Source organism: Phocoena sinus, chromosome 18, assembly GCF_008692025.1.
Source record: "Phocoena sinus isolate mPhoSin1 chromosome 18, mPhoSin1.pri, whole genome shotgun sequence".
Taxonomy (NCBI): domain Eukaryota; kingdom Metazoa; phylum Chordata; class Mammalia; order Artiodactyla; family Phocoenidae; genus Phocoena; species Phocoena sinus.
In genome coordinates this window covers 53,716,099-53,731,975 of record NC_045780.1, presented here as the reverse complement: position 1 = coordinate 53,731,975, position 15,877 = coordinate 53,716,099, and the positions used below count along the sequence as shown (strand labels likewise).

Genomic DNA, 15,877 nt, shown 5'->3' with positions numbered 1-15,877 from the left:
AACCACCGCACTACCAGGGAAGCCCCTCTGATTCTTTTTATGTACCCAAGAAAAGAGTAGCAGGGCATGCTTCCATCTCAGGCTATGTATACTTAATTTATTTAAGAAAAATTCAATGATGGAATTAGCAGGTGTCAGTCTTTGACTTGCAAACAAATTATTCTTGGAATTCTTAAGGAGCTTAAGAATGTTCTTAGAATACTTAAGGAGCTTAAAGGTAATTTTAAAAACGTGTTTAAAAAATATTACCAGTCATCCTGTATATACAAACAAAATGGCCCTGAGCAGATGAATTAAACATTACATCTGTAATGTGCTTGATAAAGTTAAGATGCACCTCTCCCTGCACCATCCAATTCAAATAATCGTGTTGTCCAATGCAAATACGATTTTCCAGTAACTGAAGTCACTCCTTTCCCTACACCTCTGTAACTGGAGGCATGCACGTCTATCTTACTTACTGAGGCTGCTTTCATAATTCCAGTGGGTTGGGTTCTAAGAAAAATTTTTAAACTGTTTTGCTCTCCACCAAGTTTTTTTTTTGCCACAGTACTATAGCTTACAGCAACCTACATCTCACAAAGAGGAGAAAAAGATAGTTACCAAAACCTTTGCTTAATTCACCAGAAAATTTCAAATACTATTACTGCCCATCCCATACTCTCATTATTGTTGAATCATCTCCCACAGCCTTACATTATTGATCCTACTTGTTTTTCTCTTCTGAACACTAGTGCCTGTGGTTCTCTTTATTAGCATTAATTTCTACTCTGAAGTTAAACTTCTAGAATTTATGTCCTCCAGTGTCCAACTATCCCACCTCCTCTGAAAACCAAGCATGAATACAAAGCATTCAAGCCATTGGATATGAGGAGAGGAGCCTGTGAATGAGACAAGCACTTATAGAAAGTAAATCAGACACGTTAAACTCACACTTGGCTGTAAAGAACAGCCTGAGTCTGATAGAAGGACTCCAGCCAAAACAGAAGGTTCTTGTAGTGAGACGGCTGATACGGTCAGGTTGGAAAAACCTCTCCACTCCTTCCTGTGGGCACCTGAATTCCACAGGCTTGCAAACGGCAAGAGTCACTGAGTAATGATTCCTTAGAGTTTTCTGTGTGCCAGTCGGAGGCCTTGCACATGGCATGTGGCTCAGGACATGATGATTTCAGTTCCTTGAGCAAACTCAGATAAAATAGGGGGGAAAATATTTCCCTGCTTATCCTGGACACTGTCCCATGAAAGCGAGGCAGTACAGTCAAGTAAAGTTTTCTAGGGAGTCTTAGTAAAATGTGACATTATTTCAGTGTAACCTGGCTGGTAGGAGGTGCAACGCCGCCAATGGCTTCACACACTACATATTTGCTGTGTACAAGCTAAGTGGCTATGAAGACACACTTTTCCTTATTCTTTGGATGAATCCAATGGAAAAATTGCATTTGGCCAATGGATCCCTTTTAAAGACCCTGTATCCCCACAGACTTTGATAGTAATTTACTTCTCCCTGGAAGCTACGAACACAGTGTGGACCCTGAGAAATTTCAGTAACTTTAGTTAAGATTAAGGCTAGATCTTAGAGGAGTTGGCTATATCTGGAGTAACTCCGCTGCAGAAAAAGGATTCTTGGGGCAATTCTTTGGCTTTGTATTTTGCCCTGCATGGCTTTGCCTAACCAACTAACACAGTACCGACTGTGTACTCTCACTTCTGCCCATTGTAATGGGGAGTTTGACACAATTGTTGCAGTGTCAAAAAAGTGGCAATATTAGATGGAAGCTGACCTTCAGAATGAAATGTTCTCTGGGAAGATAAGGCTATCACTGATCAATCTCTAGAAATTTTTACTCAGACCTTCATGACCCCCTCTGATAGCAACTTGGATGAGATTCAGAGTATCTAGAGAATACCTTGAAATTATATGCCAAGTGATACCATAATATTCACAAAGGGGTGCATAACCCAAACCTGTTAAAATTTAGCATCTAGAATGGATCTTCTTATTTCATTTTTACCTTTTTTCATTTGGTTTTTCCCCTCACCAATTCTTTTCCAAGGATATGCTATTACTTCCCCCACTGCCATTGCTTCTCTCATTCAGTTCAGCCTACTCCCCAAAATGCTCGTTTTCCATCCATTCATTCACTCAACCATTCAACAAGTATTCGCTAGGGTGCAGGGCCTGTTCTGAGTGCTAGGGTAAGAATAGTGAAAAGAAAACAAGATCCATTGCCTCAAGAAGCTGTTGGTCTAGTGACGGGAGATGGTCAAAAACTAGAAAACAAGTAAATAAATAATTTCAGATAGTGATCATAACTAAAATAAATACTCTAATGGATCTCAGGTACGTCTTTTAAGTACACAGAATGATAAATGGATTCTACGTATGTCTTTTAAGAGCTGACTTACAGTTTAGACATGGGGCATGGTGGAAAGACAGGTACCAAGGATTTTATCTTGAGCACTTAGAAGGATGGTAATACCATTTTCTGAAATGGAGCAAACGGCTTTGGAGGGTTAGAGGAAAGAGAGAGCCAACGATTCTCTTACCTTTGAGATGTTACCATAGGTGCTTAGGAGTGAAACGAGGGATAGAGTTCCAGTCTGGTGAGTCATCAGCCTACAGGTAGTCTTCAAGTCAGTGGGCCTGGGAACTACCAGCTGTGGAGAAGACCAAAGACAGAGAGTTTAGAGGGCAAATAGATTAAGACAAAGGGCCAACATACTTTCTTAAGACGTAAACTGCTACGCAGATTGCAAAAATAAGTGATTAATATGTGTCAGACATTTAAATACATACATTGCTGGCCTTGAGAAACTTGTTATTCAATAGTGGGAATAGAAATAAATGGATAATTTCTGTATAGCATGTTAAGTCTCTTTTTGTTGTTTGTTTTAGGGCATTGGTTGTCTCTTGTCCTCATATATTAATCTAATACATATGTATATATAACTGCCTTAGATATAGGTATAGATACAGATAGATATAGCAGTTCTGATCATATCCTGCCCTCCATTTAGTCACAAATATGTATTAGAGTATAATCTATTCCAGGCACTGTTCTAGGTTCTAGAAATACGATTGTGAAATTATGTGATTACCAGCATTATGTTTTAGTGGGAGAAATCGATATTTAACAAATAATCATAGAAATAATTGAAATGATAACTGTGCTAAGAGAGATAAAGGGTGAACACAAAGCTTGCCTAAAGGCTGAAGCTGACCTAGTCAGACTAAGAAGTACCATTTTAAGCCTAGGTTTGCAGGATGGCTGGTGGGAAGTCAGGAAGTCAGAGGTGAGAAGAGTAAGGAAGGGGAACAGCATATGCAAAGGCACGTAGCTGAGAAGGAACTTAAGAAACAGCATGACCAGAAAGCCACGAAGGAAGCAGGAAGACACTCCCCATCTCCATCACAAGACCCAAAAGAATACTGTGAGACTGCAAACAAAAAAGAATTCCGGGGATCAGTATCTGAGGAAATCAGAAACTGCTTGGAATTCCAGTGAATGGTTCCGGAAGTTGACCATAAATAGGAACCCATGTCTGGGGTAGTTCCTGGTGAACATTGGCTTTTAGAGGTGAGGATGGGGCCTGCCAGCTTTGGAGAGCAACACATTCAGTATCCCTTGTGTACTGCTCTCACAACATCGATCACTTCTTTTTAGAATAATTCCCATAACTAGGTTGAAAACTCACCTTTGAAACTTGTGCATACCTAAAATAATGCTTTGCTCCCATTAGACAATCAAATGATGAACTGTTTAATTCAAGTGAGCAGTTTTATGGTCACCTGGGGCAACAGTCCTAACTAAGAGTAACACAGTGGGCAATTCGTATTTGAGGTCTCATTTGGAGCAGACAAGTCCATAGAGACAAAAAGTAGATTGGTCTACTCCCTCGGGCTTTGGGAGGGGTGGGGGGGAAATGGGGAGTGACCGCCAATGGGTACCGGGTTTCATTTTGGGCTGATGAAAAATTTAGAAAATTGATTGTGGTGATGGTTGTAGCTCTGAATAGCACTGAACACTTTATATGGATAAATGGTGTGGTATGTGAATTATATCTCAATAAAGCTGCTTTAAAAAGGAATGGGAAAGGCCGGAGGATTTGCCAGGGGAATTTCTATGATGTATTGTTATTTTATATCTGAAGCTCTTAAAAAGCTTTGAGAGTCACTTAAGAATCACGAAGGGCCCAGAATCCTGAACCCTACCAGGTTCTCCTTTGAGCTGTTCTTCTTGAACCTTGTTACTTGCCCAGACAGGATATGTTACCAAAAAATTGAGAAGAATAAATGGTCTCAGTTCCCATTGCCTGAAAATCTTGGTTGGATACGTTACTGGGACGGTTAGAGCAGTGGTGTAACTTGAAATCGTTGGCGTGGGAAGGATGGAGGGGGCATGATGGAAGGTTCCATAGATGACCTCAGACTGCAGCCCTCCAAAAGGTGTATGTCAGTTGTGAATATGTGGTTATGAATTATTCAGGAAGGAGGTTCTTTGATCACAGTCTCAGAGAAATCTATTGCACCCCTTCCCAAAGAAAAAAGAGGTAAGCTTTAAAATTTTGAAATAGAAAATGCAGACTTTAAAAAAAATACCACTTCCTAATTTAAAACAATTTTGTTTCACTGGTTGGGAAAGGAGGAGTGGAGAGAGGACAGGAAGAGGAAAGAGAGAGAGAGAGAACACTAATTCCTGATTTCTGAAAGTAGGAAGCAGCATTTCCTAAGGTGTAATCTAAATTAGACTAAGTAGAGCAGGAAGGACTGATTGAATCTGCTTGTTCTCTCTTCCTGTAATCATTTTAGGAAAGGGTATGGTTTATAAGAATAAGCGTCAACTCTGATGAAACAAATGAGATGAATGAGAAAGCCATCCTTCATCTAAACACTGCAAATCAATGTTATCCCTCCTTACCCTCTCACTGAAGATGCCTGCCACATGAATGATTCATGGTGAGCCATCAACTCAGCACAGTCACTCTGCTAGAACACCAAGGGTTTGCTTACACATAATTACTCAGAACTGAGTAGGAGGAAATCCCTGTCTTGGATCATGGAAGATAATGGAATTCCAACTAAGGGTGCCCTTGGCAAAGTAGAAGGACTTTCCCTTGGACCTTTGAAATCCTTAATGAGTTGAATCATGTCAAGTAACAAAATAAACAAGGATGGGAAACATCAGTTGGGTTTGGTCCAAAGTCTAGCCTGCTTAAGGCTGGGCTTCCCCCATCACTGCTTAAACATAATACAGTTTTCTATCAGCCAAGCCTGTGGTTTCATTTCATTTTTTTTTTCTTAAATCAGATTTCAAAAGCCAGACACTAGCTGATGGTAATTAGTAGGCTGAATTAGTAGGTTGAAGTTTATTCTTACCATTCTTTCTTTCCAGGCATGCATAATTTTTGTGAAGAGAAAAGAAAATACAATTATCCCCAAATCCAGCCAGTGTGGCTCATCTGCTCTTGTGTTAGATCTTTAGAAATGGTTCTTAACAATTGAAAGGAAGACATATGATATTTAAGAACAGTGTCTTGTAACCTCATTTATAATATTAAGGAAAAAAAGCTCAGTCTTGCGATCATTTCCATCCCTCTTCACAAAAATCTGACACAAGAAATATCGATTCTATAAAACGTGTGACATAGAGGCTTGTTCATACCGTAAGGAATTTACTGGTGATTTTATTTCTAGGTTCCCTATTACATTTTAAACGATTCCCTTAAAAATGCTTGACTTGAAATTTTCCAGGACCACTTACACAATGCAAACTAGAAACATCTGATATAATGTTGAAGGACTCAGATTTTTCACATCAGGGAAGGTAGGAATTTATACTCAACTTTGCAAAGGTTGGGTCTATGACAAAAGATTCACTAAATCAAATAATCTCACTAATGAAATTCCTTCTTGAAATGTTGGTTAATTTTGGAAACTTCACTGATCTTTGAGTTCCTGCAAAGAGTTTGGTACTACAAAAGTAAATATTAAATAAAATTTTGGTAATAAAATATACTCTTTATCATTTGGATTAATATTGTTTAGGTCATATTTTTCTTCTACCCATATTTATATCTAAGGAATAAATATGGCATGGAAGGCAAACCGTATCCAAGATGCTTTTTTTTTCTTTTATCATTTTTTGCTCAAGAAAATTTTCTTATTCCAAACAGTGAAAATTAAGAAAAGAAAACTAATTGAAAAAAATTCAAGTTTACATTTTTAAATGAGCCTGTACCGAACCCTTGTGACAAAACCATTAGTTCAAGGACAATCTGTGTATATAATTGATCTTCATCATCCACCTTGTTTCTCAGTAGATATATTGTTGGGTTCAAATAACTTCATGTCACAGACAAGCAGAAGGACAATCCCAAGATGGCAAGACCCTCTTTAGCTTCAGGGAATTTTTTTTTTTTTTTTTACTAAATTTGTGGCAAGACATTGATTATGGACAGAATTTTACAGTCATAAAAGCTTTTTTCTTTTCTGGATAATAGTTTGATCATACTATGTTTCTACTCAAGGACTTCTAAAAGACTCTGTGGGAGGAGAAATAGGAATATGACACAACCTCTGCTTTTAGGAAATCACAGTTTAGGGTAGAATGTGGACATGTTAACATACGTGTGAAATAACACATTGTAGTAAGGGCATTCGAGATTTAATTAAGGAAGAGATTTATTTAAGGGAAAAACATAACCAGAAGAGATAATAGTTGATTGGAACCTTGAAGGATAGGTAGGAGTCTACCATAAGAATTTGAATTTTGTCTGGTAGGTTTATTAATGTATATTACAAGCCTTCAAACATAATTATTAAGTAAAGAGCTAAGAAGATGTGTGCTACTTTTCTCCCCCCCGACTAATTTGTCTTCCCTAGTTTTTTTTACAACAGTCTTATGAAGTTCCTAAGGCTACTAGTGCTTCACAAATAAAATACAGACCCGAACGAAGCTGATCCACTAAGCAGAAGATATGAAACTATATTCATTCTTCTGATTCTAAGGTCTTTGTTCTTTCTACTCTGCCTTTCTACTCCCTCACCCTTCTTTTGAACTTCCTGACCGTTCCTATCACAAGGTGAACTCAGAACAGATACCCGGCAACAATTACTTATTGATAAACAGAGGCATATAGTTTTGATGCTAAAAAAGTCTTTTTATTGGAGTATAGTTGCTTTACACTGCTGTGTCAGTTTCTGCTGTACAGCAAAGTGAATCATCCATCCATAAATATATATCCCCTCTTTTTTGGATTTCCTTCCCATTTAGGTCACCACAGAGCACCGAGTAGAGTTCCCTGTGCTATACAGTAGGTTCTCATTAGTTATCTATTTTATACATATGATGCCAAATTTTTAAAAAATTAGTTAATTTATTTATGGCTGCGTTGGGTCTTTGTTGCTGCATGCAGGCTTTCTCTAGCTGCGGCGAGCGGGGGCTACTCTTTGCTGCGGTGCGCAGGCTTCTCATTGTGGTGGCCTCTCTTGCTGCGGAGCACAGGCACTAAGCACTCGGGCTTCAATAGTTGTGGCTCGCGGGCTCTAGAGCGCAGGCTCAGTAGTTGTGGCGCATGGGCTTAGTTGCTCTGCAGATGTGGGATCTTCCTGGACCAAGGCTCAAACCCATGTCCCCTGCATTGACAGGCTGATTCTTAACCACTGTGCCATCAGGGAAGCCCTGATGCCAAAATTTTAATACAGATTTTCCAAACACTCCAACAGCCTCTAAACTGGGCCTGTAACCCTCTTAAATACTTCCTCAATCAGGGCTAAATGGCTTGCTTGTATGAAAACAGAAGCATGTAAACTTTAAGCAGCCAACAGTGCCCTTTGTTGAAGAATCTCGGCCTGAGCTCTTGTCAGAGGAACGTCAGAAGCTGGAAGGAGAGGAGAGTCCACAGCCCTGTAGGAACTTCTCAGATGTCACTTATCTCAATGACAAATACTCTCAGTGACTCTGTAAGTTTTCTCTGCAGCCCTAGCTCAGGGTGTGGGAACTTTTGGTTGCCCACGTGCTTAATTTCCAAGGCTCCAGGGTCAGAGCAGGGATTCTAATTTCCATGACTGCATTCATGCGTCTGTTGAATTACTCCTTCCCAGAAGGAACTGAACATTTTTGATTCATTGTTAGGGTTTCCCAGGTCTTTGTATTTCAGCACACACCTACGGGTAGTCGACTGGCAAGGAGTGGGGTGGTGACTGGGGAGAAATTCTCTGCCTTGAATTCTTGCTTCCCTTTCAAAGATATTCCTAGAACACTCCATTGACCCTTTGTGCTTGGGACGATGAAAGACATTCCTGGGTGGGCTGGTGTATTTTACACGATGTTCTCAGATGCTTTCCACGAATGACTCAGGCAAGTGTAAGCTGCATAGAATTCTGGTGCAGAGGAAGGGAGAGAGCGGTACTCTGCTCAACCACGAGTGTTCTCCTTCTGAGCAAGCTGAGTAATGCTGTGCTGAAGGTGACTCGTCCAAGAAGCCAGGGAGTAGGAGTCAGGCTCTCTGACTTTAAACGCCAACATAAATGGAACAAATACGGGCAGGTGATTTAACTGCTGGGGCTCATTTTCTAATCTGTGAAGCAAGAAAATGAATACCTATTTGCCCATTTGAAGTGATGGGAAAGGTTAGGTGCAAAACCAGGTTGACCGGTATTTGTTGACTGCTTGATGAAAGAAGAGTGGCTGAAAATACTTGCAGTCACTAGAAAAGATGCCTGAAGGAAAAAGAGATTGTTCAACCCGAGTTTAGTGTCTGGTACTAGGGATACGGTAGTACCATACTACACTATGGTAGTACCAGACACACAAAAATATGGCAAGATGGGCTCTTGCCCTCAAGGGCTCACATGGTAATTTAAGAGACAGACATTGAATAATTAACTGTGCATTTAATTATACAATTAATACTGTGATAAGTACCACAGAGAGGATTATGGTATTAATATATGAGAATAGAAGAAGACTTAGTCTAGTCTCAAGAAGGTGTTCTATATGGGAGCGACATTTAAGTTGAGTTATGAAAGATGAAATGTAAAGAGGGAAGTGGCAAAGATGTGGGAGATGCTTTTAGGAAGAAGAGGCACTGCATATGCAAAGGTTTGTGAGGCAGGAAGGCACATGGCAGGAATGTGGAATTGAAAGCAGGCCTTTGGGGCAAGAATGAAAAGAACAAGGGATGGGAGAGTGGTACCAGATAAGGCTGAGAGCTAGGTGGGAACCAGTCCAAACAGGGCCTTGTGGGACAAGGTAAGGATTTGGAATGTTTATCTTTAGAAAAATGGGAAGCCTTTACAACCTACAGATCAGAGAAAACAATCGCAAACCATGTATTTGATAAAGGGTTCATTTCCAAATATATAAGGAACTCCTACAACTCAGGAGTAAAAAAATGAATAACCTAATTAAAAAATAGACTTGAACAGATCTTTCCCCAACAAAGACAAACACATAGCCAACAGGTATATGAAAAGCCGCTCAATGTCACTGATCATCAGGGAAATGAAAATCAATACCACAGTGAGATATTATTTCACATGTGTTAGCGTGACTATTATGAAAAAAAGAAAAAGACAAGTGCTGGTGAGGATGTGAAGAAACTGGAACACCTGTACTCTGTGGTGGGAATGCAAAACAGAGCAGCCTCTATGCAAAACAGAACTGAGGTTCCTCAAAAAATTAAAAGTAGAATTACCATATGATCCAGCAATCCCACTTCTGGACATTAATCCAAAAGAAATGAAATTAAGATCTCCAGGAGATATTAGCACTCTCACATTCATTGCAGCACTATTCACGGTAGTCAAGATGTAGAAACAACCTAAATGTCCAACTACAGATGAATGGATAAAGAAAATGTGGTATGTACATACAGTGGCATACTATTCAGCCTTATAAAAGAAGGAAGTCTTGTAATATGTGGCAACTTGGACAAATCTTGATGACATTATGCTAAGTGATATAAGCCGGTCACAGGACAAACATTGTATGATTCCACTTATATGAGGAATCTAAGACAGTCAAACATACAGGAAAGCAGAATGGTGGTTGCCAAGGGGTAGGGAGAGGAGAAAATGGGAAGTGGTCGTTCAATAGGTATAAAGCTCAGTTATGCAAGATGAGTAAAGCTTAGAGATCTACTGTACAGCATTGTGCCTGTAACTAACAATACCGTGTTGTACACTTAAAAAGCTGGTAAGAGAGTAAATCTCGTGTTAAATGTTCTTACCACTGTAAAATTTAAAAGAAAGAAAAAAAATAAAGAAAAATGGGAAGTCTTTAAAGGGTTTTAGCGAGAATGACATAATCAGATTTTTTTTTTTATCACACTGAATTCATGCTGGAGAATGAATTACTGAGGTGTGAGCGCATGAAGGGAAGCCAGAAAGGATATTTTGAAAAAGAGACTTTCAGTTCCTTCCTGCTATGGAACAGGAATCCAGTGTCCCCATTCTGGTGACTTTTTTCAGGCTTGACCTCTTGAGTAGATTCTGAAATTTTTGTTCTCCTCTTTCACACCCATAAGACTTAATTTTCTTCTCTTCTATTCTTTCCAAACCTCTGTATGGTAAAGAAAATATGATTACTTCTTGATATGATCTTGATGGGAGATACACTAACCTTCCCAAGTAATGTAGCTGAATTCTAACAGTGCTGTTACTATCTTTCCTGCTCATCGCATATTTATTAAGCAAATATAACCTATAAAGAAAATTCAAGGATAGATAAATAGATGATAGATAGATCGATCATATCAACTAATATGCTTTTAGCTGCAAGAAACAGAAATCCCACATAATAGGAAGGCTTAGGGCAGGGTAGCTCTAGGTTGGTTCATTTGAAGACTCATCATTATTTTAGGGATCTGATTGTTTTTCTTTTTTTATTCTACTGTTCTCAAGCTCTCCTGATGGTGCAGAGCTAGATGTAGCACTATTACTAGCATACCCTATCATTCCAGGTCCAGAAAAAGGGTTCATCTCTTCCAGATGTATCTTTTTTTTTTTTTTTTTTTTTTTTTTTTTTGCGGTACGTGGGCCTCTCACTGTTGTGGCCTCTCCCATTGCGGAGCACAGGCTCCGGACGCGCAGGCTCAGCAGCCATGGCTCACGGGCCCAGCCATTCCGCGGCATGTGGGATCTTCCCGGACCGGGGCACGAACCCGCGTCCCCTGCATCGGCAGGCAGACTCTCAACCACTGCGCCACCAGGGAAGCCCTAAGTGTATCTTTTTGAGAGAAAAGAAATCTTCCTCAGAAGCCTCCTAGCTGACTTTATTCATGTTTTATACTAAGTCATTCACAGGGGAATGGGATTATTATGAATTTCAATTATTAACTAAATTATCTTAAACTTATTAAAATTCTCATCCTAGGACTGGAATTGAAGGCAGGTTTTCCTGAAGCAAGAGGCTTTCGTGGTCCCTCGGTACAATTAGGATCTCTTATTAAGGGAAAAGGGAAAATGGTTGCTGGTGTCTAGAAAATCAATAGTGACAGCCTCACGCATAAAAATTAAAGGTAAATCACAGAACAGTTGAGCAAATGAAGGATCTCAAAGTGTTGTCTTTAGAACTGCAACATTAGTAACACCCGTGAACTTGTTAGAAATGCAACTTCTCCAACCTATTCAGGGCCTGCTGAAGCAGAATGGATGGCCATGGGCCCAGCAGTCTGTGTTTTAAAAAGCTTACAAGGATGGGCTTCCCTGGTGGCTCAGTGGTTAAGAATCCACCTGCCAATGCAGTGGACGTGGGTTCGAGCCCTGGTCCAGGAAGATCCTACATGCCGTGGAGCAACTAAGCCCGTGTACCACAACTACTGAGCCTGTGCTCTAGAACCTGTGAGCCACAACTACTGAGACTGCATGCCACAACTACTGAAGCCCGTGTGCCTAGACCCCATGCTCTGCAGCAAGAGAAGCCACCGCAATGAGAAGCCTGCACACCACAATGAAGAGTAGCCCCCTCTCGCTGCAACTAGAGAAAGCCCATGCACAGCATGGAAGACTCAACGCAGTCAAAAATAAATTAATTAAATAAATAAATTTTAAAAAAGCTTACAAGGGATGCACAGAAAAGTTTGAGAAGCACTGCTATAGAATTAGAGAACATGTTAGAAGGTTGTGTCACCCACAAATTGGCACTTGCCATCTACCTCTACAACGTTTAAATTATGAGCCACTGCAGCTGCTGACCTTCAACACCGCCTGAAAGGAGCTCAGGGTGGAGATCAGACATGGGGCACTCTGTGTTCTGGAAAAAACTGGCAGAACAGGTCTTCAGATAGCTATTTTCAGGAGCCGATTTTATGAACCCAATTCTTGCATCTCCTCATATCTAGAAAAGCACTAAAATCCTTCATGGTGACGACTGCTCCTTGTCACTAGCAGAAACCTTCTGCAAAAAATGTGTGTTTGATTGCATGTACTCCCCCTTCAGCGTTACATATATACTAACCTTCCCCGCTACTTCTTTGTAGCAGTTTCTCAGAGCTATCTGAAATGCCATCTCTCAGGCCATAGTCCTCATTTTGTCCCAAATAAAACTTAACTCACAACTCTCATATTGTGCATTTTTTTCAGTCGACGGTTGAATGACACCAAGCAAGGAGTTGAAAATATCAGGCAGGGGTGTGGGAGAGAGATCAGGCCTGGAAAATGTGACAGGCCAATGAAAACACAGGCCTTGCTTCATACCTAGTAAAGGAGACATTTTGCAGGAAAGCCATTTCCCATCCTCTAAATCATATTACCTTTCTTATCTACCGGTTGAACCCATCCCGACTGCTGGAATAAGACAAATGGGTAAAGCTAAGAAAATATCCTGCAAAAACTATACGAGGAAAGTATAATAAATAATTCATTGGGAACAGTGCCCAGGCATAAAAGAATTTGAGTAAGTTTAGAATTTGGGAAATTGATCGTGATTTCTGGAACATAAATATGGAAATGAAGACACAGAATGGCTGGAAGACATGCTAATTTACAGATCCAGAATAACAATGATACGTCCTTCTTCTGGTCATTTCCAGAATGATGATCAATGGAGAACACTTGATACGGTTGCAAACAGCCAGCAAAAAAATCTATATAGAGATTTGTATTCTAAATGGGAAATACTTTTGTGAAACTGAAATATGGGGAAGGGATAAAAGTTTTCTTGTATATTCTTTACTTCTAGGAGTACATGTGGAAGCTACACATCTGCTCCGGACGTTGCTCAAAGGAACGTGGAAGCCTGGTTTGTAGCAGGTTGAAGTGGTTTAAACGTGAAGTGTGGGAAATAATAGCACAGTTACTGTCACGAAGGCCATCCTAGGCCAGTCATGTGGAAAAGAAATCCAAGGGCTTCAGCTGCCTGGGCACATCCCAGCGCCGTGGCCCACTGAATCTAACCACAAAGGCCAGCTTCGGAAGACAGGAAAGGGGAAAAGCAGGGTTCACAAGGGGATTGTTAATACTTCCGAGGGAAAAGGGAAAAACTAGCCAGGCTTCACGTAACAAGAACAATCATTTCCCAAAAGTGCCTGGGCTAACTTCAACTCTATGTGAAGTGTACTGTACAAAATTAGTTTGCATATTACTTGATGTTCTCTCTGGCCTTCTTTTTTTTGTTTTTTTTTGGTGGGGACGGGTTCAAATAAAAGGCTTTCAATGAAGGTTTTAGAATTGAAGAGCTCCACGTTTAAGATGTATCATCTAACACCTCAATGTTCAGAAAGTCTGACTAAAAGAAACGAAACCAAAAGCAACCCACTCAGCATTAACATACAACTCTTTTCTTTTAGCTGAATTTTACTTTAATATAGAATGAAAACAAAAACAAAAGCCCAAAACCCTAATAGGTTAACACAAGTCAAACAACCATTCTACACAGATAAAACCTTCACAAAGGTCAACCGAAGTAATCTAGAGCTAAAACTGAATTGTGCAGATTTTCAATGAAGTCACCAGTCACGTGACATAAACAAATTATTTACACACTTGCAAGCCCTCTAAGAGATGTGCCTCAAGAAGCATTAACCTTTGTTTTTTTCATGAGCCATCCTGAAGACTTGCACATTTTATTTTTCAGATAATTTAACGTTTTAATAGAGTGCATTCTCTACCAAGGGGTAATGCTTTGGTACTATTCATACATGATTGCTTATCCTAAAGACTTGACATTTCCCTGAGAGGAACTTGGATTCTGCTTTAGAAGTGTCATATAAATTAAAACTTTATCAAATACCAGTATGGAGGGAGGTGACACAGGATGCAACATATGCGGTCAAGTTAGCTCTGTAGATTTAGAAATTACTCCTTCAAGATATTCACACTAGAGACCTTAGTCTGTCCTGCTTACTATTCAGTAGTACAGGTCTGAATCATCAGAACCTTGGCAACCCCTTAATATTTCACAGTTATTAACAACTATCTCTAGGGGCCAGTCTGTGTTTACTGAGTTATGACAAATTTATTATAAAGAAGGAAAACAAGTGTAGCCAGCCATCTTAAAAAATGCCCCAACCACTGCTTCTCAATATAGAAAGATTAAAACTACATACATTTATCATACAACAAATCCCATCTCTGTCCCCTGAAATTCCCCTAATTTCATTCATTAGAAGGGGATTTTTAAAAAAGACTTAAAGAGCATCTTACAGCAGCATTCAGCTTTCCCATGAAATACTCAGCACCTTAAATATTAAGTACACTTCGTTTTTTCTTTTAGTAAGCTAGATACTGGCTTCAGAGTTTGTGGAACTGGAGGGAAAACAACACACTCAAAACTACTCTAGGAATCTTCCTTTGGCAGAATAGTAGGTATCCAAGTTAAAAATAGGAGGGTCATTTTGTTGCTTTGTTTTCCAAAATTTAAATCGTTTTTTGTTCCCCTTCTACATCAACCTCAGTCACCACTCCTGAGTGGAGATGGGCAGAGGCTCTGGCCCCTTCTCCAGCGGCTTCCCAGCAGCTGCTTTCTTATTGCTGCAGCAAGGCTTGAATAGATGTATGTCAACAAGGACTTCCCCCAAACGGCCTTTATAGACAGTGCCACAGCGTATTTTCTGTCTTTTCTAGTATGTGAGATCTAAAAAGGAAAACACGGACGTGCTGTTAGAGCCAGAAGCCATCTCTGTATCTGACTGGTGACTGTAACGAGGAGATCGAGCTGGAGAGGCACCTAAGGTGGTACCGTGAGCACCAGAATTGTGACGTTTAAATTCCTTCTGCAGTTTACTGATCTGGTTGCTTTTTATCCTGTTTCCAGATAGAGTTTTCACTTCCTTTGGTTTCAGGGTAGTCTTTAGACTGGGTCCTGCCCTTGCATCTACCACATGACTCCAGTTTTTGTTTTGATCCTGCTGGTGACTTCTTCCATCTTTTCACAAGCAGGACACAGGCATTGCAGATGTCTCCTGAACGAGTCTCCTGTAACCCAAAACAGCTCTGGAAGTCCTTTTCATAGCGTTAATTGTCAGCGAATCGAGAACTGGAGGATTTAGCGAGGCAAATGTAGCAGCCCTCTATACTTCAGTATACCTTTGGCTTGTGAAAACCAAACATCATTTCTCCTGGGCAATAGTCTTAGTATGCTTTGAAGGACACCAATAGTTCCTCCAATGTAATAACTTCCCCAATTCCACTTTCTAGATTCCTTCTGGGTAGTAAAGTGTTTCTTATATTCAAAAATACCTTTCAAAACTCAAAATGCCACTGGATGGACCCCTGGGCACGCGACGACCGAGACAGAGGCACCCAGGCAGCAAAGAGAACCGCTCCCCGGCGGCTCGGTGGGTAAACGCAGTATCTGGGGTCTGAGGGAAAGTCGGTGGAGAGCTGCCCGGCGGGGCGGGGCGGGGCGGGGTGGGGCGGGGTGGACGGAGGGAA

General features: G+C 40.3%; 1 pseudogene; it reads right to left on the bottom strand.

Moving 5' to 3' along the window:
• Positions 1–14,898: 14,898 nt before the first annotated feature.
• On the bottom strand, positions 14,899–15,565 carry LOC116743270 (annotated as a pseudogene).
• Positions 15,566–15,877: the final 312 nt, after the last annotated feature.